Here is a 27,043-nt window from a genome sequence, read left to right on the forward strand (position 1 = left end):
AGGTCTCAGGAAACACAGGAACACAGACCTCTGCGTGGAGAGTAGCAGCAGGTCTCAGGATACACAGGAACTAATGATGAGAACTAGAGAAAGTTAGTAAACAAACGAAGCAAGCCAGGAGGCTTGTGGCATAAAGGAAGAAAGCAAGAAATAGAAATTAATTAGTATTGAATTTCTTGGTCCTGAGATTGCATTTCAGCAATGCTGAAATTTATGGGACATTGATGGGGGGCCTTGTTATGGCACATCCCATGGAGCACAAATTGTCATTAATCTGTGGGATTTACCTATTCTCCCCCCCTTGTGCGCCTTGTTTGGCCAAAGAGTCAACAATGTCATTTTGCTCAGGAGTGAGTGAATGGTCTCCGTTATAAACCTGGCAGCTTCCTTTTGGAATCCGTGCTGTTTCTGTGGAAAAGGAACAATACTAGTCATGTTTATCAAGGTGTCAACTCTACCACAGTCATGTTTTATGCTCCGCAAATGCTTCACAGTGTCTCTCAAGCACGGACTCTAACAGATGCTTGTCCGGATGAGCAGCAATAATCTGAAATAAATCATATTCGGCATTGTTAGGTTTAATGGCGGCGATTGAATGTGAGTCTGGAATAACCACCATCCTGTCATCTGTACTGGGGACAGTCTGAAAAGGTAGAAGGTTATTCAAATCCAGCATACATTCATTGGGAACCAAAACATCAGACATAAGATGCCCCATGTCATTTGGGAGAGGTATTAGTGCTACAGGCTGTGTAGCTGACATACCCCCACTTTGAATTACTTGCGGGTGTCCACCCATCTATCTAAGACAATGATTCCAAACCAGGGTTCCATTGAACCCTGGGGCTCCTTGAAGCAGTCTCAGGGGTTCCTCCTTTGGACCACAGACCCCTCCCTCCCCCACCCCTGGGGGTCGGATTTTTTGGTATGTATTTTGTAGGGTGGATTGAGTGAGAGTGGGGTAATTGATGGAAGGTAGGGGCGAGTGAGAGAAGAGAGGGGGGCGGGAGGGAGTGAGGAAAAGAGGGAATAAGAGTGAGACGCAAGGGATAAATACATGCGAGGCGGGAGTGGGGGAGAGTTAGTGAGACGGATGGGAGAGAAATACATGGGTAGAGGGTGGGAAATAGAGGTGGCTCGTGAGGTGTGAAATTTTGTGACTGACCCCTGTCGAACCTAATATGTGTCAGCCAGATAGGGGTTCCCCGAGATTTTTCGAAATACTTCAAGGGTTCCTCCAAACAAAGAAGGTTGGGAATCACTGATCTAAGGTAATAGATGCTCTGAGTCTTGGGGCCTGTAATTGTCATGAGTCACCATTTGGTGTGTCAGGCTGCCATGAGTTGTCTGCCTTTTCCTGTGAGTTTCCCTGTAAAGCATGGAACTGCTGCCTTAGTTCAGAGTAACTGGGAACATTCTGTGATGTTTGTTGTTCTTTGTAATCATGTGTATTGTAATGTCCCCTCCCCCTATTCCTAAATGTGGGTCTATCCCAATTAGGATTATATGGGGTATTTCTTTCACCTGGAGGGTGTTTATCGTCTATTGTTGTGGGGTTGCACTGAAAAGCAGCAACCCTTCTAGTGAAAGGCTTTTCCTCTCTTTCTTTTCATTGTTGCTGCATATGTGTCTGAATTTCCTGAAAAGACCTTTGCATTAACCCAATAATCTTCTCATAGCTATGTCTCCTAGGGTCTGTGAGATAATCACATTTGGCTTTGATTAAAGAATGCGCATTTTGGATTAGCAGATTTTTATATTCCTGATCATTTCTGGTTCCATTCTGTCCACTACCAGTGCGATATTCAGCCCATAATCTATTGGCAAAGACTAAGGGGTCCTCTTCACTTTGTTGTTTAATCTGGGATGCTACCATGAGACCTATGGCAGAGGGATGTAACATTTTCTGCAATTCCTCCACTGTTTCCGCACAATTACCATTACCTTCTTTGATTAAGTCTGGTAGTGCACTCCACACATGCATTTCTATGGTTAATTGCAAGACTTTCACTTGGTCATTTTGATTTCTATCACCTTGTAACTCACATCTCTGCTGGACATTGACTGCATGTGATGTGATCCGTTCCTCTGACTTTAATTTGCCAATTACGTCAGCTACCCCCATGACATACTTGAAAACGAGAGGTAACTCTCAATGTATTACTTCCTGGTAAAATATTTTATAAATAAATAAATAAATAAATAAAGTGTTTTTAAGGGTTGTGTGGTGTAAGTACCAGTGTGGGAAGGGTGTATGGCTTTCCTACCCTGTCAAACCCCAATAGTGTCTTATTCCCCTCAGTAGAGGAGAATAGGCATGTTCTCACAGAGACAGGAGTTTTCATGTATCTACCTCCCCGGAATCTTGATTAACCATATCCAGTGGGTCTATTGTTATTGAACAATCCCCTGTGGCCTGCGCATCAATTATTTCCCCCATGGCAATGGGTAAATGAAGATTTGATTCAGTAGAATCCTCTTCCCAAATATCTCCTTGCTCGCTACCCATTAGCTCCCAATCCCCCGTGTCATATGCATATGTGGGAGCAGAAGCATTACAGTATATCCCATGGCTTTCTGTCCTTTACAATAGAGATCGTTTGTAGCAGCTGCGACTCTTTGTTTTTGCATTGGGGCGTGATCAACATTTTTGCCTTTTTATTAATTCAGTAACTTGATCTTGAATTACTTTGTCAGCACTGATTATGTGATCTCTTTCAGTTTCTACATTAATTAATGTTTGCTTACAATATATTACCTCTTTGGGTAATTTTATGCTTTTTGCAATTTTCCTCTGTACGACTTCAATAAGAGTTGTTAGAGCCTTGACTTGATTTGCTAATTTGTCGATCTCTTTTTCATAATTTCTATTTTGGGCTTTACAATTTTGACGTGCTATATCAATATGTTCCATGTTGGCATTCATTGCCAAGCATTCTGCTTATACACTTGCAATAGCTTTGCCCTTTAATTTTTTTTTACTTTTCTTAGAGATACTTATCTCTTGATCGAATATTTCCGGGACATATTTCCAAGGATTATTTTGACTTTTAGTATCACATGCAAAGTCTAAACTTTTATGCTTTGTGGTATAAGCTGCTACAAAACTGTCTAAACTAGAGACTGTAGCCATTTTTGTAATTTTGTAAAAAATTACTTTCCCCTTAAATGTATGTCCTCCCCACAGGTTACCGGCTCCTAGTGGTTAATCCAATATACTTTTCTATAATTAGAATTTTGGGGGTTTTCTTTAAAATATATGTTAGTGGTGTATCCTCTCTCTTCTGTTCGCTAGCCTGAAGAGTTCTTCTAATAACCACGTTAAAAATAAGCTTATTATTAGTATATGTATCACCGTGATTTTGTTGCTGGTAAGTGGCTGACTCAGCCTGAACTTATCTAATAACCTTATCTATTTTATATTCATAGATCTAGGTGTTTGCTTAGCCAGTCCGCAATCTGTCCTGTCTGGATTTTCTTTACCTCTTTTGAGGATGAATATTTTAGTTGCTTTGTTTTCATGCCTTAACATTCTCTGTTTTTATTTTGAATATGGTAGATTTGTTTCATTGTTTGTTTTGTCTACTCTGTCTTTGGGAGCCGCTTCCATTGCTCAATTGGATCTAGGTTGCTGGGTCTCCCTGTGATCTCTAATGTTGTCCTAGCTATTTGCGGGGCTCCAATTGGTTTCTATCCCAGCATACTACATATATGATCCAGCATCAAAGTTTATATTGTGGACTTCATCCTGTTATATACTTAAGATATTATCTGCAGCTTTACCTTATAATGGCATGATTAAGGATAGCCTGCAGCACTACATGGAGATTTATTTCTCCTAAAGTATAAATTCTGTGCTTGGGAAGACATGGTTAAGGCTTCCACTAGCTGCGGTAGAGTCACGCCAAGTACAGAGCTGCCACTTGTTAAGCAGCTATGGGTTCCAGGCCCTGGGCTATGGCCCGGCATGGAGATTCTTATCTGTCGGCTAGGGGAAGGTGACTGTGACAAAAAAATGATTAAATAAATACATTTTAATAATAGTGTACATGAGCAGGGGGTCTCCCGAGCTGAACCGCATTGGTTTCAGGTCCGAGGACCCCCTACTTCAGGAGTTACAGGCCCCATTATGGGGTGCCGGTATCCCCTGCAGTTTAAAGCTCCCGCGTCACGTGACCGGGTTATTTACATTCTGCAGGGGATACCGGCACCCCATAAAGGGGCCTGTATCTCCTGAAGTATTTTAAATAATAGTGTGCGGGAGCAGGGGGTCCCCTGAGCTGAACCGCATTGATTTCTGCCTCAGAGACCCCCTGCTTCCCGAGTTACAGGCCCCGGTATGGGGCATCGGGTGCCAGTGCCGCTGCCATCTTTATAGCGTCCAAGACGCGACGTGGGCTCTATAAAGATGGCGTCCGCACTGGCACCGATGCCCCAAACCAGGGCCTGTAACTCGGGAAGCAGGGGGTCTCTGAGGCAGAAATCAATGCGGTTCAGCTCAGGGGACCCCCTGCTCCCGCACACTATTACTAAAAATACATTAATGCTGCTTCATTACCTTAGCGGATAGCCGCTAAGGCAATGAAGGGGTTAAGGCACATTATCATGTTTATTGGGGACAATTGCCCCCAATAAACAACACACATCCCCCCCGCCCCCCAACACAGACAGTACTGTAATGGGCAAAATTACTATTATCCACATATGGATAATAATGCATTTGCCCATTTTAAATACATTTAAATTACAATAAATAGAGTTTATCTACAGCTTTACAGTGTTAAAACATTTGACACTTACATTTTACAGGCACCCACGATGAAGGCCGTCTTCATCCTGCCCATGCCCCTACGGTGCTGCAAAACATGCACAACAATTACAATAGCCAATGTAATGTCCCTAACCCCTTAATCACCATAGTGGTTATTAACCGCTACAGTCATTAAGGGGTTAACCCACCCTCACCCACCACTCGGGAGGCCTACATACCCTCCCACACTAACCCCCCACCCCGTGAGGCCTAACTACCCTCACCCACTACCCACAAGGGAGGCCTACCCACATACCCTTGGGGCCAATATACCCCCCCCCCCCAACACATACAGTACAATAATGTGCAAAATTACTATTATCCAGATATGGATAATATATTATTTGCCCATTATGAAACACATAAAACATGCACAAATCAAAACATGAATTTTTAATCTTAAAATCACCACATTGTACAATAAATCTTGCATATATTGCAAATATAAGCCAACAAATCAGCAGCTCCACAAATGTATATGAAATGTCACACAATTGCATAGAGTGTGTAAATGATGCAATTAATCTGTGCATCATATAACACTATGCAAAATATATGTAACAATAAAATACACTATGAACAATATCCCCTAACCACCAATGCCATCCTGAAAATCAATTAGAAACTAACCAACATCAATACAATTAGCATCAATCAATTAATCCATTTCCTCAAACAATTAAAATACAATACAAATCAATTATACAATTCCCTATTCAATTGCTAAAGCCAAACCATTGCCAAAACAATTCTAATTTAAAGTAACCACCATCATTCTAATCTTACTACCATAAATAAGCCATTACCTAAATACAAATTACATTATTCACAACAATGAGAAAATAAAGATGCTATATACATTATCCATACATGAAAAGAACCTAAACATGAGCCAAACAATCAATTATTATCCCTGTATGTCTATCCATACAGATAGATAAACATAACATACAGGGGCAATAATACAGCATAAAATACAATGCAGTTACATACAAAATTCACATACAATACACCCATTCAGTGTCAGTGAATGTATTATATACATAGATACATTAACGGGCATTAAATGGAAATGAAAAAATAAAAGACATGAATCAAAAATGATAAAAACCTGTAAAAGTAAAAATAATAAACTTTTCTTTTGTTTACTCACCATTAGATACCCACTCACCGAAATCCAAGCGACACAGAAGCACAGGAACCAATCCACAGGTAAGCCATAAAATAAAAAACCATAACAAATCCACGTCTGTGTCTTCTTTCTTCTTTGGGGTTTTCTGGGGTCTTCTTCCATCTTCTTCCGGCTTCTTCCGGCTTCTTCCGCCACGCCCTTCTTCTCTTCTTAGGAGGGGAGATGTTCCCTCCTCGGTGACTAGCTTCAAAATGAGGCGACATACGCTTTTATAGGCCTATGACGTCACATTTTGGTCAAATGTTTCCCACGGTCCTGATTGGGCCGTGAAAAACATGTGATTTGGCCGATGAAAAAAAAATGATGACGTCATTTAAAGGCAATGAAAGCACAGCCAATCAGAATGGCTTTGCTTCAATTGCCTTTAAGATGACGTCATTAAAAGAAACATGGCCGGTCTCACATGGTACGGTAGCCAAACAGAGCGTGGGAAATACATCCCATCTCTGATTGGCTCTAGTAGACCATGTGACAGAGGCTTGGGGGAGAACGGATGTGACGTCTTTGAAAGCCTGTCACATGGTACTAGAGCCAATCAGAGTTGGGATGTATTTCCCATGCTCTGATTGGCTACTGTACCATGTGAGGCCGGCCATGTTTCTTTTCATGACGTCATCTTAAAGGCAATTGAAGCAAAGCCATTCTGATTGGCTGAGCTTTCATTGCCTTTAAGTGACGTCATCATTTTTTTTTTCTCGGCCAAAACACATGGTTTCACGGCCCAATCAGGGCCGTGGGAACCATGATGAAAATGTGACATCATAGGTCTTTAAAAGCCTATGTCGTCTCATTTTGAAGGCAGACGCCGAGGAGGAAGGACCTCCTACAGAAGAAGAAGGCCAGGGCGTGGCCGTAGAAGACATGAAGACCCCGAAAGAGAGCCGCAGATAGAAGAAAGAAGAATACAGATGAAGATGGATTACAAATAGAAGACCCGTGGATTGTTTTGGATTTTTATTTTAATGTTTATTATTTTATGGTTTGTTATTTTATGGGTTCCTGTGCGTGGATTGGTTCGAGAGTAAGCTGTTCAACGGGAGTCGGGGAGTGGGTCAAGTAATGGTAAGTGAACTAAAGAAATGTATTTTATTTAACTTGGTTTTTTTTCTAAAGCTTTTTTACATGTGTATTTATTTATTTTTGGTATATCATTTCTTGCCACTGTATATATGTATGTATGTATGTCTAGATCGATATATACATACAGGGTAAGAAATTATGTTGTTTTAAAAGCTTGATTTGCTGTGTTTTTAAATATTTTGCCTATGCTGCTATGCATAAATGTGTGTGTCATGTATTTTAAAATTAGATAGATGTAATTTTTGCTATTTTATGGTGTACTTTAGGTCAGGGTGAGGCTTGCTCTTGTATATTTTATTTTTTGGTGTCCTTCTATTTTGTATGATGGTAACTTGTTCTCTTTAACGGTTGCTATAGTTAATTGTGTAATTGGTATGGATGCTATTTTAATTGTTTGGGGATGTAATTAATGTCTGCAAATTGATTGATGGTTACTGGATTGGTTTAAATAGTATACTTGTTTGGATGTATTGGTATTTTGTTTGGAATATGTTATTGTTAACATTCATTTGCAGAATGTATATGCTGCATAGATTGTATGCATCATGTATACAATGTAAATGCTATGTTTTCAGTGGCATTTGTGGCTTTTGATTGGCATTTGAGGATTTTGATTGGAAGATCAGATTGGATTATTAAAGGAAATTGATTTTATTGTAGTGTGTCTGTATGGAGAAGTGGTAATTGTAGTACATCATGTTTTTGATAACCCTTCTACATTTATTTGTATATTGGTTCATCATGTGTGTGTGTATATGTATATATATATATACAGTGCTTGACAAATCACCCAAAAATCTACTCGCCAAACCAAAAAATCTACTCGCCACCTAGCCCCGCCCCCAGCCCCTCCCCAGGCCCCACCCCCAGCTCCTCCCCTAGCTCTGCCCCCAGCCCCGTGTAAAAAATTTTAAAGTAAATTCCTAGTAGAACAACATTCTTTTTTGACATAAGTTTATTTATTGTATTACATTTATACTTTACTACAATTAGTCCTTGTTACGTTGTGTGTGACTATTTTCCTGCACCCATTAACCAGTGTTTGGACGCCCCCTCTTCACAATATCTAAAGCAGCAATCCCACCTGGGATCTTACCTGATCCGCAGTCCCTCAATGTCCAGGTACCCTCATACCCGCAATGTTATATGTTGGAGGGGAGGTGTTCCCTACCTGTCTTCTGGGTTAGGGGGGATTCCGATGTCTCCCGTGTGAAGCTCCAGAGTCAGATCTTGAAGAAAGCAGTATCGGTTATTTCGGTGTAGTATAGGGCAGTTAAGATATATAGGTAAATAAGATATCCAGATCCAGAGTGTGGGAGAGAGCGAGAGAGAGCGAGAGAGCGAGAGAGAGCGAGAGAGAGCGAGAGAGAGCGAGAGAGAGCGAGAGAGCGAGAGAGCGAGAGAGAGCGAGAGAGCGAGAGCGTGAGAGAGAGCGAGACAGAGAGAGCGAGACAGAGAGAGCGAGACAGAGAGCGAGACAGAGAGAGAGAGCGAGACAGAGAGAGAGCGAGACAGAGAGAGCGAGACCCAAAGAGAGAGCGAGACCCAAAGAGAGAGCGAGACCCAAAGAGAAAGAGACCCAAAGAGAAAGAGACCCAGAGACCCAGAGACCCAGAGAGACAGAGAGACAGAGACCCAGAGACAGAGACCCAGAGACAGAGACCCAGAGACAGGGAGAGTGTGGGAGAGGGGGGGGGGTGACTGACTGACGGGGGGTGAACTGATGGGGGGTGACTGGCTGGGGGATTGGGTGGGGGGGGGTTCTGACTTGGTGGGGATTACTGACTGGGTGACTGGGTGGGATTACTGACTGGGTGACTGGGTGGGGTGGATTACTGGGTGGGGGTGCGATTACTGACTGGGTGGGGGGTGGGATTACTGACTGGGTGACTGGGTGGGGAGTGGGATTACTGACTGGGTGGGATTACTGACTGGGTGACTGGGTGCGGGTGGGATTACTGACTGGGTGGGATTACTGACTGGGTGACTGGGTGGGATTACTGACTGGGTGATTGGGTGGGATTACTGACTGGGTGACTGCTGGGGGGTGGGATTACTGACTGGGTGGGATTACTGACTGGGTGACTGGGTGGGGGTGGGATTACTGACTGTGTGGGGGTGGAATTACTGACTGGGTGGGATTACTGACTGGGTGGCTGGGTGGGATTACTGACTGGGTGGCTGGGTGGGATTACTGACTGGGTGACTGGGTGGGATTACTGACTGGGTGACTGGGTGGGATTACTGACTGGGTGGGATTACTGACTGGTTGGCTGGGTGGGATTACTAACTGGGTGATTGTGTGGGGGTGGGATTACTGACTGGGTGACTGGGTGACTAGGTGGGGGGTGGGATTACTGACTGGGTGACTGGGTGAGATTACTGACCGGTTGACTGGGTGGGGGGTGACTGGGTGGGGGGTGGGATGACTGGGCGGGGGGTGACTGGGTGGGGGGTGGGATGACTGACTGGGTGGGGGGTGGGATGACTGACTGGGTGACTGGGTGAGATTACTGACTGGGTGACTGGGTGGGGGGTGACTGGATGGGGGTGGGATGACTGACTGGGTGGGGGGTGGGATGACTGACTGGGGGGGTTACCTCTGGTGTCCTGCACACACACGTTCTCTCTCTCCCCCATATACACACACACACACACACACACACACACACACACACACACTTTCTCTCTCACATACATACACACACACACACACACACACACACGCACGCACGCACACACACACACACACACACACACACACACACTCAATCTCTTTCTCACATACACACACACACACACACACTGTCAGTACCTCACAGTATCTCAGGAGCGCTGGAAGGGAGAGAGGGGGGGGGGGAAGAAACACACGGCTACTATCTCCCGCCCCACACGGACAGCGGGAGAGTGCCGGAGGGGGGGGGGGGGTCGGTATCTCCCGACCCGCGTGCACAGCGGGAGAGTGCCGGAGGTGGGGGCGGTATCGCCCGACCCGCACGCACAGCGGGAGAGTGCCGGAGGTGGGGCGGTATCGCCCGACCCGCGCGCACTGTGGGAGAGTGCCGGAGGTGGGGGGGGTATCTCCCGACCCGCGCGCACAGCGGGAGAGTGCCGGAGGTGGGGGGGGGGGGTGGTATCTCCCGACCCGCACGCACAGCGGGAGAGTGCTGGAGGTAAGGGGGTATCCGCGTGGACAGCGGGAGAGCACCGGAGGGGGGGGTGTATCTCCCGACCCGTGCGCACAGCTGGAGAGTGCCGGGGGGGGGGGGGGGGGAGGTATCTCCCGACCAGCGCGGACAGCGGGAGCGCCAGGGACCGGGGGCAGGATGTATCAGTGTATATATAAATATTTTAAAGTGCATTAAATTCCCCCCACCTCAAGCATCTGTTCAAAATCCTCCATGACCGGATCAGTGCAGGTCTTGTAAGTTACAGGAGCTGATACAATTATACAGAAGGCTATATAGAGGAGGAGGAGCAGCAGCAGCAGCAGCAGCAGATACACGCGCACATCCCCCCCCCCATCATGACTTACCCGTGCAGAGAAGGAAGGGCGGTTTGAAGTCTTGGCAACTCCATCCCGCGTCACAGCCAATCAGCTAGACGGATTTTTTTTTTTCCCGAGCAGGAGATTTTTTTTTTTTTTTCGAGCAGGGGATTTTTTTTTTTTTCGAGCAGGGGAAAAGTTACTGGCCACGAGCCAATATCCGATTGCAGCTGGCGAGTTGGCGACCGGGTTTGTCGAGCACTGTATATATATATATATATATATATATACAGGCATACCCCGCATTAACGTACGCAATGGGACCGGAGCATGTATGTAAAGTGAAAATGTACTTAAAGTGAAGCACCACCTTTTCCCCACTTACCGATGCATGTATTGTACTGCAATCGTCATATACGTGCATAACTGATATAAATAACGCATTTGTAACAGGCTCTATAGTCTCCCCGCTTGCGCACAGCTTCAGTACAGGTAGGGAGCCGGTGTTGCTGTTCAGGACGTGCTAACAGGCGCATGCGTGAGCTGCCGTTTGCCTATTGAGTGATATGTCCTTACTCGCGAGTGTACTTAAAGTGAGTGTCCTTAAACCGGGGTATGTCTGTATATATCTGTATATATATATATATATAAATGAATGGGTGAAGCTGTTTAAGGGGTTAATTGATATCTGAATGTAATTGCAATGTATTGGCTATGTATTGGCTATGTATTTTGTGGGCAACGAAAGACAAGGATGTTGCTGGCGATGGGGGCTTCTTATTGATGAGGTCAGTAGTACTTTATTTATTTTAATATGCTAGTTAATGTGTTTAATAATGAGCAAATAATCTATTATCCCTATCTGGATAATAGTTATTTGGCACATTATTGTACTGTAGGTGTTGGGGGGGGGATGTATGTATTGAATGTATAGGCCAGGTTAATTTTTTTTACATTCAGGGTTGGTTCCTTGGTTCTGTGTGAGACCTCTGGAGACCACCTGCGGTCTCTTCGGGTATCTCACGGGTATCAGGCTGGTGGTTCCACGGGTGACACCTGCGGGGATGAAGCGGTGGTCCCACATCTGTGGGGGCCACCGCGAACCCATAGTGAGCACTCGTGTGTTCCCCAGACCCCCGTGAGAACCACCCGAGGCCCCGCAGACAGCTGTGGGTCTGATCCGGGGCTCCCAGACATCCGCGAGCCTACCGTGGGCACCCAATTGTGGCCCACGGCGTCCCAAGGAGACCACCTGGGGGCCATGGTGCTTGGCGGGACCCACCAACAGGCCTCCAGAACCTGTGTGAAACAAGTTGCTGGTACCCTGTAGGTCTGTCAGGTGACCCGCCAGCCCGCCGGGGACTCGCGTGGGGCTGGGGTATGAACCCTGTATGTAAAAGGATAAATCATGTATTTATGGGGTGGCACAGGGGGTGGGTAATGTATTGAATAAATAGAATAATGCGTATTGTGGGGCTGTGTATTGTTTTTATTGTGGGTACTGGGGGTGGCGGGAGGGGATATTGGCCCCAAGGTTATGTGGGTAGGCCTCCCTTGTGGGTAGTGGGTGAGGGTGGTTAGGCCTCACGGGGTGGGGGGTTAGTGTGGGAGGGTATGTTGGCCTCCCAAGTGGTGGGTGAGGGTGGGTTAACCCCTTAATGACTGTAGCGGTTAATAACCGCTATGGTGATTAAGGGGTTAGGGGACATTACATTGGCTATTGTAATTGTTGTGCATGTTTTGCATCACCGGAGGGGCATGGGCAGAATGAAGATGAGGACAAAGATGGCCTTCATCGTGGGTGCCTGGAAAAGGTAAGTGTAATATGTTTTGACTGTATTTTTTGAATGTTATATGTATCTAAAATGGCCAAATGCATTATTATCCATATTTGGCTAATAGTAATTTTGGCCATTACTGTATAGTATGTGTTAGGGGGGTGTATTTAGTTAGAATTGTTGTTTCTTATTTTTGGAGGTGCAACATTGGTACCGCAGGCCCGCGGGTACCCTGGGACTCCCGCGGGGACCCCGGGACGGCCGCGGGGACCCCTGCACACCCCCGGGCTCCGTCGGGACCCCCGCGGGGTCAGCCGGGGACACCCACCGGCCTGCTGTATCGGTTTTGTGCATGCAAAAATAAAAAGCAAGAATTTTTTCTAAGTCCAGATTTCTTTGCGTCTACTCTGACCTGACGTGTTCTGACCAACGCAACTTTTGCGTTTGCTAAGGTTGCGTTGCTTAGTGCATCCCGCTTAAGGGCAGAATTTCACGCAAACAGGGCTGCGATCGAGCAAAGTTGGACTTAGAAAAAATCCCTGAAAAAAGTCATTTTTAGAGCGCAAAGTGCCTGTTTGCGTTGCTTAATGCATCGGGTTGAGCCAAAAATCACGATTGAAGAGCACTTTGCGCTCTAAAAGTGACTTATCGGAGCTTAGTGCATAGCCCCCATAGCCAGGTATACTCTACAGAAAATTTCTACAACTGATAAAAAGAGTGATCATAATCCTAGAGGATTCTACTAGTCTCCTTAAAATGCACCCAGGTCCAAATCTATATTAAAGCAGCAGTGGTCATGGTTTGCTGCAATGGCAATGAATGGGCAAGCTACATATGCCCCTTTCTGGGTATACATAAGCAATGACAATCAATGCATTTTTTGGCAAATGTTGGCTTTTATTTAAATGTCATGTATTTTATTTGGTGCATGTTTTATTTTTTTAGGTTGCCCATTTATTGCCATAGTGGCAATCCATGCCACTATTATGGGCATGGTTTACCACTCTGCCAATCATTTGGTTTATTGGCAAATGTTTTATTTTATTGAAATGTAATGTATTTTATTCAGTGCTTGTTTTTTTATTTGTAGCTTGCCCATTCGTTGCCATTGTGGGAAACCATGCCCATATGATGGGCATGGTTTACTACTGAGCCAATCAATGGGTTGAGTGGGTGGGGTAGTTGCCCTGGTCAGGGTGGTTAGGCCTCCCGGGTGTGTAGCAGGAGGAGGGGTTAACACCTTAATTACCATCGTGGCTAATAACCGATCAGGTGATTAAGGGGTTGCAGGTCAGTAGTTAGCTTTTTGAGTTTACGGTCAGTGCCCACTGAAGAAGAGGAGGAGGCAGAGGAAGATGAGGAGGACGGGGACGGCCTTCAACAGGGCAGGGGTGAGAACAACTTTAATTTACTATATGTTTGCTGTGTAATGTTTTTGTTATGTTTTATTTTTTAATGGACACATGTGCTATTATCCAGATATGGATAATAGGGATTTTGCCAATTACTGTACGGTATATGTTTGTGGGGGGTGTTGTTCAATGTATTGTAATTTTATTGGGAGTAGAGGGGGTGGGTGAAGACGTTAGATGCCCCAGGGTGGGTGGTTAGTCCTCTCGGCCTGGTAGGATTCACACAGCGCGAGTCTAATTCAGATGCAGGGACCCCCATTGTATTAATCTTGATGGGCCATTACCAACTGCTAGGTAGTGTGCCGCAGACTGACAAGGCATTGCACATGATTGAAGAGCCCATTCTCGCAGGCAAGCAACCGACTATAGTGCTACATTGGTATTCACAACTATTGAGCCCCTGAGGAAGCCAGACACAGGTGAAACGCATAGGGCTAGGTGCATCCTCGTTGAGCTGCCGAAAGGCGTTCCCCAGCCTGAGATTTTGTCCTCTGAATGTGACTGGAGACTGCGATAGTTGAGCGGGAGAACGGTTTGTATCTGTGCTGCGGGAGCCTGTGAGCTCGGAACGCCTTTAATCTTTGCACAATTTGTGAGCGCATTGATTTTATTTTACTCTCTCACATAAAGTATTTTACGGAATTATACTATGTTGGTACTGTGACTCATCTCTTGCATGTTTAAATACCTTAGAGAAATATCCTGATCTCCCATATACCTTCTCGAGAACAACTACCATCTATTTGATTCAAATATGCTGAAAAGGGTTACAAATTTGTGAGTGCATCTGATGCTACTGTAGTTACAGGTCTCTCTGAAAATTGAGATTATGTATTTCACTATTTTGTGTTATTTTTCTTGCACTTCTGTTCTGTTCAAAATGTACTCTAGTTCTAGGTGTAACGCTAATTCTATCCCTAACCACATTTCCAATTCTAACTTTCTTTCTAACCCTTAATGATGTGTAACTCTAAACCTAATTCTAACCTAAATTATTTTTTTACGCCTAATCTTATCACATTAGTTCTGATCCAAACCTCAGGATAGCTACTCCTCCTAGGGTAAGCCCCACAAGACACAGGAGGGCTTTTACCCCTTGTGACATAAGTGGTACAGTATGTGGGTCCTCATTCCAATAGGTCTGCAGACTTATGAAGATCTTGCATGGGGCCATACTGGGGGGTTACATATTGAAATATAATTGTTAAAATAAGTTTTCTGTTTTTTTTCTGAGCTCCAGTACAGAGAAATCAGTATATGCAGTCATCTATTATGTTTTATTCATGGAAGAAATGCAACATTTGCTGTGTTAAGGTGATGCATGTGTTCCATGGTCTCTTAAAAGTTATACATACACTTTGTCCCGAGAGACAAATAGCTTCTACCCTTTGTGAGTTCCCTGATGTAGGAGGATTCTTACCTTGTGGGTAAATTGATTCCCATAGTCTACTGAAGACAAAGGCTTCTACTCTGTATGGACCAGTGGGTGTGTAGTTGCTCTCATTATGTTATAAGCTTTTACCACAGCGTATACAAGCAAAAGGCTCATCTTCTATGTGCTAATGCTAGTACCTTTGGTGCTGGTCCACGTGCTGTTTCCCCCCTCCAGCTTGGCTGGATTGCATGCTGTTTCCCCTCCCCTTCCCCAGTGTCAAGGGGGCGGAGCTAAAGGGATTCAAAGGAGCGCAAGGGAAGGAAGGCTGTCTGCTCCCTGGGAAGAAGTTACAATGGCTGCTGTCCAGGAGCTGTGGGACAGTGTGACGGGGGGTTTGCTAGCCCGGTAATAAAGGGATTACTCCCCAGCTGGCAACCTCTACAACCATCCAGGAGGCGAGGGGTTAATGTAATTATGTGTAATAATTTGTATGCATTCCCCTGCTTCAGCACAAAATGTATTCCCCTTTGTATAAGGTCTTACCCTTAGTTTAAATGTGTTCCTGCCCATACAGTGTTTACACCAAGCACATACACTGGGATCAGGTTGGGAGGGAAAGGGTTAACTGTGGTTGAGTGTTTATGGCCCTTTGTTCCCCCTCCCACCTTTTTACCCACCATTTGCTGGCACTGTCCCATAGGTCGCCATTGGGTCTCCATAGGTTTCAATGGAGATTGAGAAGGTTTTGGCCCTATACCGAGAAAGACCAGCAGATGGAACCCAAGAGTCTGAGCGGAGTTTTCCCATTGAATTGAATGAAGCCATGCATTTCTATAGGAAATGCCTAGAGCCTACTTTCCAAGAAATAAGTGATACATTGTAACCATGTTTGATGCCTGCCAAACCGCAGTATCCGAGTGCTGCTACTGTTTCATTGAAGGAGCTTTGATCCCTCAATTGCCGTGAGAACTCAGTTACTGCTAAGTTCAACACCTATTAAAGTTTATAACTTTGGGTCTGGGGCAGCTAGCGATAAAATTCTTTCTGCCCCTAGCTCGTGGGGACCCCCTCACTCGACCCCAACCGGGTCCGACGGGCAATGCTCGCGAGAAAGGGTTGCCGCATTGACATCAATGGCGGAAAAAAGATGCTAGGTTTAAAAAATGTTTAAAACCTGTTATTCCTATCTCCGGTTCGGTGATAGCTGGAAGGCTGGAATTTGGCCACCGGATAGTCATGCCTCCGGCGTGATTGCATGGCAGTTTTCAGCCCTCTCAGACTAACCGAACGAGGGTATTTCATATGTATAGTTATGGTCGCCGCTATTGGCTGCCATGAGGGAAAATATGTTGCCGGTTTTGTATAAAACCTGAAATCATTATCTCCAGTTCGGTGAGGGCTAGATGACTGAGATTTGGCCACCAGGTACTCACACCTCCGGCATGGTTGCACGGCCATTCCCAGCCCTCTCACAGTATGGTTAATTGTAAAAAGTGTGGTTGCCACCATTGACTTCAATGGCGGAGAAATGTGGTTTGTGTAACATGAGGTTCAGTGATATCTAGAAGGCTGAAATTTGGCCACCATGCAGTTACCCCTCCGGCATGAGGGTATGGCAATTTTCAGCCCACTCAGATTAACCGAACTGAATATTTTTATATGTATAAATTGTTATAGGCTTACTATATTTATTTGCCTACTGTAAAGCCCGCAAAAGTTACTGTCCCATAAGGTATGCTAATGGCAAGAGGGCGCCTGCTTGTCTGAGGAGCAAGCTCTGAACAAAGGCTCACTCCCCCAGATTAAGTATGCAGGTGTCAGGGATCGGCGTTCTCCACGCTCCCCACACAGAGCACTCTCTCCCCTCAGGGAGTCCCTGGACACACAAAACAATCCTGCCTTACCGGCCTCCGTGGCTCCCCGCCCCTGCCGCCGTTGCGGGATCACTCCCCTCGGCGATTCCTCTGTTCAGCGCCGGGCACGCCCACACCCTCCCGCGCACACACCTGCACCATCCACTGGCTCGGTCCACTCACGTACACGCATTACGGAGCGCGCTCATTCTGCACACTCTTCTTCCCGTCCCCTGGACCTCAGGCTCCGCCCCCGCACACCGCACGGGCATACTCAGGTTACCAACAAGACTCACCTGGCCTGTTATGCCTGCACCAATCTGCAGTGTCTCCCTGTAGTTCTTCCTGTCCCGCCTCTGTTCCTAATTGGACCTTCCTGCTTTATCTATCTGCTCTCAGTCTTTGTATGGAAGTACTTCTGGATTCTCTCAGTGTTTTCACAGGTTCTGATGCGGCTTGTATGACTACCCTCTCTGGCTCTCCATTTCGGCACTCCTTGGATAACGCTCACTCTGGTAACCCCTTGAACACGGCTTGGACTGCGACCTATCTCCGCTCTCCACTCCCTGACCTCGGCAAGGCATTCTTCACTCTATCTCTACAACCGGTACCGGCAAGTATTGTCTACCTTACTACACCTGGCCTGGCAACACTTTATACCACACTCCGGACACGCTCCCTTTGCTGCGGGTGCATGTATTACCACTTCCCCCTTCAGCTCAGGGGACTGGTCTGGTCTGCGGGCAGCACCGGCGTAACATTATGTCGAGCCCACAAGACGCAGACCAGACCGAACTTCAACAGTTTCTCTCCAATCTGCTTCAGCAAAACCAGGCCATGGCAGATCAAATTGTGGCACTTACACGCAAGCGCAGTTAGCAGCTCCGATGTAAGGATTCCTCCCCCCAAGCCTTATGCAGGTGAACCGCAAGAATGTACTGGTTTCCTAAACCAGTGTGAGGTGCAGTTTGAAATGGCCCCCCATCTCTACAATACTGGTCGCAGGAAGGTAACCTGCATTTATAATCTTCTCACTGGCAGCGCCCTGGCTTGGGCTTCCCCGGTTTGGGAGCAACGTTCTGACCTTATCCACGATTACCCAGCATTTAAAGCCGAGTTCCAACAAGTATTCGATTCCCCCGCTCGTCAGGAGATGGCATCTGTTTCTCTCCTCCAGATCACTCGGGGACGGCGAATGGTGACACAGTATGCTGTGGAATTCCGGACTCTAGCAGCCGAGACTAACTTTGGATAAGAGGCTCTCGTCTCCGTATTCTGGCAAGGCCTGGCAGATCCCATCAAGGACGAACTCTCTCGCCAATCCATGCCGGATCAATTGGAAGTCCTCATTGATTTGGCCGTCCGAGTGGATCAACGTATCCAGGTACGCCGCTCAGAGCGTCAGCGCACTCGCGTCCATAACTTTCAAGTTCCTTTCTCCAGTACTCCCAGCAGCACTCCTGCTCCCCCAAGTGCTACCACACCTCTTCGTCCTGCACTGGAGTTGCCAGAGCCAATGAAATTGGGGGTACAACGCATCCGCACACCAATACGGCAGTTCCACCACGCCGGGGGATTGTGTTTCTACTGCGGATCCAAGGAGCATCTGGTTCGGGAGTGTCCATTGCGTCCGGGAAACGGGAACACCCAGTGAGTACAGAGCTCTCTCTTGGTGTAATGTCTCCACATCCCCTTCATAAAGGTGAACTCCCTAAGAAACTTACATTTCCAGTCTCCCTTTCAGGCGATAAGTTCAAGACTTCTACCGCCACTTTCATTGACTCAGGAGCTGGAGGAAACTTCGTGGAACTTGAATTCGCCAGGTTAATCCGCATACCGCTCGTGAGGAAGAAGGTTCCCATCGCACTCGTCGGTATCGATGGACGTCCTCTTACCCCGGCCCACATCTCCTTAGAGACGGTCCCCTTGCTTCTGTCCTCACATCTGCACAAGGAGATCTTAGTTCTCGATGCCATTCACGCTCCTGGGATACCCATCACCCTTGGTCTTCCTTGGCTACAGCTTAACAATCCTCTCATTGACTGGACATCCTCTGCTCCCATCTCCTAAAAGCCGAGGTCAGGCGAGACTCATCAACTGCTGGCCAATACCTCTGTTCCCGAAGTTATTCTACCTTCTGTTTACCATCAATTCCGGGACGTTTTCAATAAGGTACAGTCAGACCTTTTGCCGCCACACAGGACTTACGATTGTCTGATCGATCTGGTTCCAGGTTACTCCCTACCCAAGTCCAAGACCTACCCCTTGTCGTTACCAGAATCTCACGCTATGGATGAATATCTCCAGGAGAATCTCAAGAAAGGCTTTATTCGTCACTCCAATTCCGCAGCAGGGGCTGGGTTTTTCTTCGTCAAGAAAAAGGACGGGTCGTTGAGGCCTTGCATCGATTACAGGGGTTTGAACCACATAACTATTAAAAATCGTTACCCCCTTCCCCTTATTACCGAACTGTTCGATAAATTACAGGGGGCCAAGATTTTTTCCAAGTTGGATCTACGTGGTGCCTATAACCTGGTGCGCATCAGGAAGGGGGATGAATGGAAAACGGCCTTCAACACGCGTAGTGGACTACGAGTATCTTGTAATGCCTTTCGGCTTATGTAATGCTCCCGCTGTCTTCCAGGATTTCATCAACGACGTCTTTCGTAAGGTACTCAATATTTTTGTTATAGTATACTTGGATGATATCCTGATTTTTTTCCAAAGATCTCCAGGACCATATACGCCACACCTCCTACGTCCTTTCCTGTCTCCGTGAACACCATGTGTACGCCAAACTGGAGAAGTGCACCTTTCATCAGACCTCTACTCCGTTCCTGGGGTACATCATTTCCGATTAGGGGTTTATGATGGACTCCAGTAAACTTCAAGCAGTAACTGAATGGCCAAGACCCAATTCTCTCAAGGCCATACAACGTTTTTAGGGTTCGCTAATTACTATCGTAAGTTTATACGTAATTTTTCTACTATTGTGGCACCCCTCACTGCGCTCACCAAAAAAGGAGCTGATCCTTCTGCTTGGCCATCCGAGGCCATCTCCACCTTCGAGACACTCAAGGAAGCTTTTATATCCGCACCTATTCTCCGTCATCCCAACATTGAACTTCCCTTCGTCCTGGAGGTCGACGCTTCTGATTGTGGCGCTGGAGCCGTTCTTTCTCAGAGACCCACGCCTCAAGATAAGTTACATCCCTGTGCATATTTTTCCAAGAAATTCTTATCCGCCGAGAGGAACTATGACGTGGGTAACAGGGAACTTCTGGCCATGAAGATGGCTCTTCAAGAGTGAAGACACCTGCTTAAGGGGTCGAAAGAGCCGTTTACTATTCTCACGGACCACAAGAACCTTCTTTACATAGAAAACGCTCGACGCCTTGGTCCACGACAGGCTCGTTGGGCTCTTTTTTTTTCTCGATTCGATTTTCACCTTTCCTATATCCCCGGGACCAAGAACGTAAAGGCAGACGCACTCTCCCAAATACATTCTTCTGAAGAGAGACCAGAGGGACCTTTGGAGACTATCCTTCCACAAGAGAGGATTCTCGCCGCGTCTTCTTTCAAGAATCTTAACAAGATTTTGCACTCCCAGAGACGCATTCCCAAGGACTTGGTTGTTCCCGACAACAAACTCTTCGTACCTTCCAAATTAGTTCCAGAGGTCCTGTCTTGGGGTCACTCCTCTAAATCTGCAGGTCATCCAGGTTTTAAGAAGACTACTGATCTCATTCGTCGGAATTTCTGGTGGCCAAGGATGTCTCAAGATATTCTGGAGTTTACCCGCGCCTGCCCCTCGTGCGCTCAAAGCAAGACTCTCCATCAAAAGCCTCAGGGTTTTCTGTTACCTCTTCCAGTTCCCGACCGCCCCTGGTCCCACATTTCGATGGACTTCATCGTGGAGTTGCCCAGGTCCAGAGGAATGAACATTATCTTGGTGGTCGTGCACAGGTTCTCGAAGATGTCCCATTTTATTCCACTTAAAGGATTACCCACCTTCCCCGCCCTTGCTGATACTGTCCCGGCTAAGCTGAGTCTAAAGCTTGCCGGGAGTTGGCCGGGTGCATAGCGGGCTTGGCACGGGCCCGTTCTCCGTTTAAAAACGGAGTTTCCTGCTTCAATAGATAAGCGCTAATGGCGCTTACTATTGAAAGCCCCCGAGGCGCGGGAAAACCGCCGAAACCGGCCCGGTTTTGCCCGGAGACAGCCACGCGCGCCGCCCGCGTTATTTTAAAACTGCGGTGGCAGCCGCATTAGACTCAGCACGGCCGCCACTGTATCTTTACGGAGCAGATTTTCCGGATTCATGGGATCCCTTCGTCCATTGTTTCTGACAGAGGTTCTCAGTTCGTATCCAAATTTTGGAGAGCTTTCACGAAGAGATTGGGCATCTCTTCTTCTTTCTCTTCCACCTATCATCCTCAGTCCAATGGACAAACGGAGAGAATCAATCAATCCCTGGAGAAGTACCTGAGATGTTTCATATCCGATTTCCAGGATGATTGGGCTCAACTCCTTTCTTGGGCAGAGTACGCCGTCAATTCTGCCAAAAACGAGGCCACCCGGGAGTCGCCCTTCTTTATAAATTATGGGTTCCACCCTCCCTGTCTTCCCATCCCCAACATCCCTTCTGGAGTAGCAGCCGTAGATGAACGCATTTCTTCCCTCCAAACCGCATGGTCCAGGATTCAGTCTACCCTTCCCGACTCCTCCCGCAGATTGAATCTACAGGCCGATCGTCGTCGTCGTCGTTCGGCGCAAAGTTACAAACCAGGGGATTTGGTATGGGTCTCCTCTAAGAATATCCACCTCAAGGTACCATCTCCTAAACTGTTATCTAAGTTCCTGGGACCCTTCCCTATTTGTGAACAAATCAATCCCGTGGCATTTCGGCTCCAACTACCACCCATTATGAAGATTCCCAATGTCTTTCATGTGACCCTCTTAAAACCATTCATCTCCAGTCACTTTTTTCCGGATCAGACTCGTAAACCGGACCCCATTACTGTCCAAAATAACGAGGAATACAAAGTTCACTCTCTTTTGGATTCTCGCCTGGGCCAGCTCCAGTTCTTGGTGCAGTGGAAGGGCTTTGGCCCTGAAGAGAGATCCTGGGTACCTTTAAAGGACATCCATGCCCCGGCCCTTTTCAAGTCCTTCAGGAAAACATTTCCAGAGAAACCGTTCATGGACCGTCCTGAGGCCGTTCCTGAAGAGGGGGGTACTGTCAGGAATTGGCCTTCTCCACGCTCCCCACACAGAGCACTCTCTCCCCTCAGGGAGTCCCTGGACACACAAAACAATCCTGCCTTACCGGCCTCCGCGGCTCCCCACCCCTGCCGCCGTCGCAGGATCACTCCCCTTGGCGATTCCTCTGTTCAGCGCCGGGCGCACCCACGCCCTACCGCGCGCACACCTGCATCATCCACTGGCTTGGTCCACGCGCGTACAAGCATTACGGAGCGCGCTCATTCTGCACACTCTTCTTCCCATCCCCCGAACCTCAAGCTCCGCCCCCGTACACCACACGGGCATACTCAGGTTACCAACAAGACTCACCTGGCCTGTTATGCCTGCATCAATCTGCAGTGTCTCCCTGTAGCTCTTCCTGTCCCGCCTCCGTTCCTAATTGGACCTTCCTGCTTTATCTAGCTCCTCTCTGCTCTCAGTCTTTGCTCGACATATAGTCTCTGTATGGAAGTACTTCTGGATTCTCTCAGTGTTTTCACAGGTTCTGACTCGGCTTGTACGACTACCCCCTCTGGCTCTCCATCTCGGCACTCCTTGGACAATGCTCACTCTGGTAACCCCTTGTACATGGCTTGGACTACGACCTATCTCCGCTCTCCACTCCCTGACCTCGGCAAGGCATTCTTCACTCTATCTCTACAATCGGTACCAGCAAGTATTGTCTACTTTACTACACCTGGCCTGGCAACACTTTATACCACACTCCGGACATGCTCCCTTTGCTGCGAGTGCGTGTATTACCACTTCCCCCTTCAGCTCAGGGGACGGGTCTGGTCTGCGGGCAGCACCGGCGTAACAGCAGGGCAGAGAAAGAGCAGGACATGACTGTTTCCATTAAGTGTCATAATTCATACCTCTGGTCAGAGTTCCCCAGTCCAGATTCCCAGATGGCAGACTTGGAGGTGCGAACTTTTAGAGTGGAGCTAAGGAAATGGACCTCTGACCAGAAGAATGCCAACCCCCTGTGGGCAGGTACTATCTTGCTTCCTACGTGAGCTGGCAAGAGGTAATTGGATCCAGGTAATTGTTATCCAATGCCTGAGTCCCAATGTTAAGGGATAGAGCCCAAATCCCATATAAGTGATTGTAAGCTCTATGCCCAGTGTCTTTGTCTTTGTTTTGTATCCTGTTGCCTGATGAACTGCTAGCCTGAGTCCTGGGCTATTTCATCTGTCCCCTTCCCAAGTAAGTGTTATATTCTGTTTGTTATTTGCTCAATACTGTGTGTCCACCTGAACTGTAAGTAATAAAATCTCTTTATTATATCACAGTCTCATTCAATTCAACCCAGATTAGAAGGTGTAAATTATAACTCTGAAGCTACTGTGACAGACAGGCTGCAAAGAGAGGCTGGGTGGGTTCAGAAATAGCTTGTAGGTCTGCTTGCAGGAGGTGGTGAGGGGGTTTCAGGTTGGAATGCATATTGGATTCAAAGGGGGATGCAGGTTGGATTGAAAGCGGAATGCAGGTTGGATTCAGAGGGGAATGTAGGTTGGATTCAGAGGGGGATGCGGGTTGTATACAAAGGGGGATGCGGGTTGTATACAGAGGGGGATGCGGGTTGGATACAGAGGGGTATGCAGGTTGGATACAGAGGGGAATGCAGGTTGGATTCAGAGGGGAATGCAGGTTGGATACAGAGGGGAATGCAGGTTGGATACAGTGGGGGATGTGGGTTGGATATAGAGGGGGATGCGGGTTGGATACAGAGGGGGAGGCAGGTTGGATAAAGAGGGGGAGGCAGGTTGGATACAGAGGGGAATGCAGGTTGGATACCGAGGGGGATGCAGAGGGGCATGCAGGTTGGATACAGAGGGGAATGCAGACTGGATGCAGGTTGGATTCAGAGGGGGAGGCATGTTGGATACAGAGGGGGAGGCAGGTTGGAAATGCAGGTTGGATTCAGAGGGGAATGCAATTTGGATACAGAGGGAGCCAGGTTGGATACAGAGGGGGAGGCAGGTTGGATACTGAGTGGGAGGCAGGTTGGATACAGAGGGGGAGGCAGGTTGGATACAGAGGCGGAGCCAGGTTGGATATCGAGGGGGAGGCAAGTTGGATACAAAGGGGAATGCAGGCTGGATACAGAGGGGAATGCAGCTTGGATACAGAGGGGGATGCAGATTGGATACAGAGGGGGATGCAGGTTGGATACAGAGGGGAATGCAGGTTGGATGCAGGTTCGATTCAGAGGGGGATGCAGGTTGGATTCAGAGGGGGATGCAGTTTGGATGTAGAGGGGGATGTAGGTGGGGAGCGTAAAGGCTGCTGGACAGGCCACAAACAGAGGCACTTTTAAGATGGGCTGAATGGCTTCAGCAACAGCTTGCAGGAGGTGGTGAGGCTGGAGTTTACACTCGGAAAGGGGTGCCTCCCACTTGGGTTTGCATAGGTGTGGGGGGCCCCACTTGAGCCCCTCACTGGGGTGGGGAAACTATACTTGTGCGCCCACAGGGGTGTGAGGACCCACAGGGGTTGGGAGCTCCATGGGGGTGGAAGAGCTATTTGAGCCTCCGTGGGAGTGGGAGGAGCTACACATGACAATTGGAGTGGGGAACCTTTCTTGAGCCCTTCACTGAGGGGGGAGCTATATTTGTGCTCTGGGAGGTTGGAGTGCCCCCCACAGGGATGGGAGGACCCACAGGAGGAAAGGGGGGGCTACACAGGAGGCCCCACTAGGTTAGGGGGTCAGCCCCACTTAAGCCCCTGCGTGTGGCTGCCATTGTAAAAACGGTGCTGGAAGCCTTGGGTTTTTACTTGTTAGGAGGGGGAAAAAAGGGAAAAGATATGGGCAGGGGAGTACATGGAGATATTATCCCTACTACACAGCTATAGGGAAGAGCTGAACTGTGGGATTGGTTGATTTCTAGTGCTGGTTGTATTGAGTGTACAATTAGAACCAGAATGAGTGCTGTGCTGTGTATATTAGCAGCGGTGGCTGAACTTAGAGTGTTCAGTGGGTTAATTTATTTTCAAAGTGTGTGGTAATTGAAAGCCTATAACTAACTTTTTATTTTCTTGGTTCCTGAAGACGTTTTTCCTATACTGCTGCGGCACAGTTTATTCGAGCATTTGCCCGTTCTGTGCCGCAGCAGTAGCCTGGCGCGCGCCCGAGAGTGACGGGCGCGCGCCGAAGCAGCGGAAGAGCGCCCTCCGATCGGGGCGCTCTCCCTACCGCTGCCGGGTCCGCCGGGTCCCCCGGAACCCCCTGCCGCTGTCCCGCGATCGCGGGACACCAGGGCTCCCTCGGGGAGCCCCTGGACGCGCGTGCAGGGGGCGCACGCTCCCGAAGACGCGTGACCGCGCGTCTATGACGCGCGGCACGCCGAGGGGCGGCCACTAGCAAGCCGGGAAATCTCCCGGCTTGCGGATCTGGCCGCAGTGTAATAAACTGTGTCGCCAGTGTACTCTGTCCATGTGAAAGGCCTCTCGCTGCATGAGTTTGTTGGTTTCTGAAGAGATGACCCTTAACACTGCATTGTTTCCCACACTGAATAAGCAAATGGTTTCTCCCATGTAAATATTTGGGTGTGACAGGTGGTCACACTTTGTACTGAATTGTTTCCAACACCCTGAACTAGGGTTAGGCCAGGGGTGTGCAAACTGGGAGGCACAAGATTTTCCTTGGGCGAAGGGGCGGGCGGTTGCAGAGGTCCCGCACTCTACCACAAGGCATTTCAATTAAATGCCGGAGAATCGCGTGAGGCCTCTGCAACTTCACTTACCGGGATTCAGAAGCGTGATGTGATGCATCGCCATAGAAACGCGGCGACAAATGATGCCGCAGGACCATGTGACGTCCCATGACCCGGCCCGCAACGCGGCATCAATTAACAACGCAGGGTCACGATGTGATGTCACATGACCCCACAGCGTCATTTGACGCCGCAAAACAAGGTAAGGGGGCTCGTGAGCACGGGGGGGACCATGCGAGGACGGCACAACGCCAATAGTTTGCGCACCCCTGGGTTAGGCAATAACAAAAAAAAAAAACATCCCACCATAACAGTATTCAGTAATTTATCATGATAAGAATATTAAGCAATATATTAGCACCCAATAGAAAACAAAAAAGCAAAAGTCATAAAAATTTTCAAGGTCATTTATTGTGGAACATATTTCTTATACAAATGCATTTCATTGTTAATAAAATGTAAAAAGAAAATACATTTTAGAATATTTTAATTTGAAGAATAAAAAATGTTTCAATGACAATTTTATAATAAACAGACTGCACCCACACTAAGGCCCCTTTTCTTCTGTACACATTAATAGGCCATGGGGAGGCGTGGGTTAATGGGCATGGGTGAGAGCTGAGAGAAAGGGATTGAGTCATGGTGGAAGGGTTAAGAGGCATGGCAGAGGGAAAGTAGTTGATAGGGAGGGGTGCGATTCCCAGCTGGAGGATTCCTTATAGCTGCAGCATGTGAAAGTCATGGAGCACCCAGACCTGCTCCCACTCTACCAGACCCACACTCTCTCTGACACCCTCCCACTGCTGATAGGAATGCCATGGTAATAAGCATTGCGTTACTGCCCATTCCTATTACTGCAGTATTACTATGCTACCAGTATATTGACAAATCCAACTCTGAACAAACAAATGTTTTATCTCATGTATTAATCCTCATACACTACCGACACACTTTATTAAAGTGTGGCCGGTACCGCAAGCCGGGAGATTTCCCGGCTTGCTAGTGGCCGCCCCTCGGCGTGCCGCGCGTCATAGACGCGCGGTCACGCGTCTTCGGGAGCCTGCGCCCCCTGCACGCGCGTCCAGGGCTCCCCGAG

The 27,043-nt window shown here is 47.6% G+C and overlaps 2 protein-coding genes across 4 annotated transcripts in view; both read right to left on the bottom strand.

The window, feature by feature from the left end:
* LOC142488419 (uncharacterized) overlaps positions 1 to 27,043 on the bottom strand; it is a 337,058-nt gene that overhangs the window by 212,148 nt on the left and 97,867 nt on the right. The gene's annotated exons all lie outside the window — the stretch shown is intronic.
* The window catches only part of LOC142488397 (uncharacterized), a 39,108-nt gene continuing 38,421 nt past the window's right edge, over positions 26,357 to 27,043 (bottom strand). For all 3 annotated transcript variants that reach the window (XM_075588877.1, XM_075588876.1, XM_075588878.1), the window contains one exon: positions 26,357 to 27,043. This exon is cut by the window's right edge and continues 2,099 nt beyond it. The gene's annotated coding sequence lies outside the window, so the exon portion shown is untranslated.

This window comes from Ascaphus truei, chromosome 2, assembly GCF_040206685.1.
Source record: "Ascaphus truei isolate aAscTru1 chromosome 2, aAscTru1.hap1, whole genome shotgun sequence".
NCBI classification, from domain to species: Eukaryota; Metazoa; Chordata; class Amphibia; order Anura; family Ascaphidae; genus Ascaphus; species Ascaphus truei.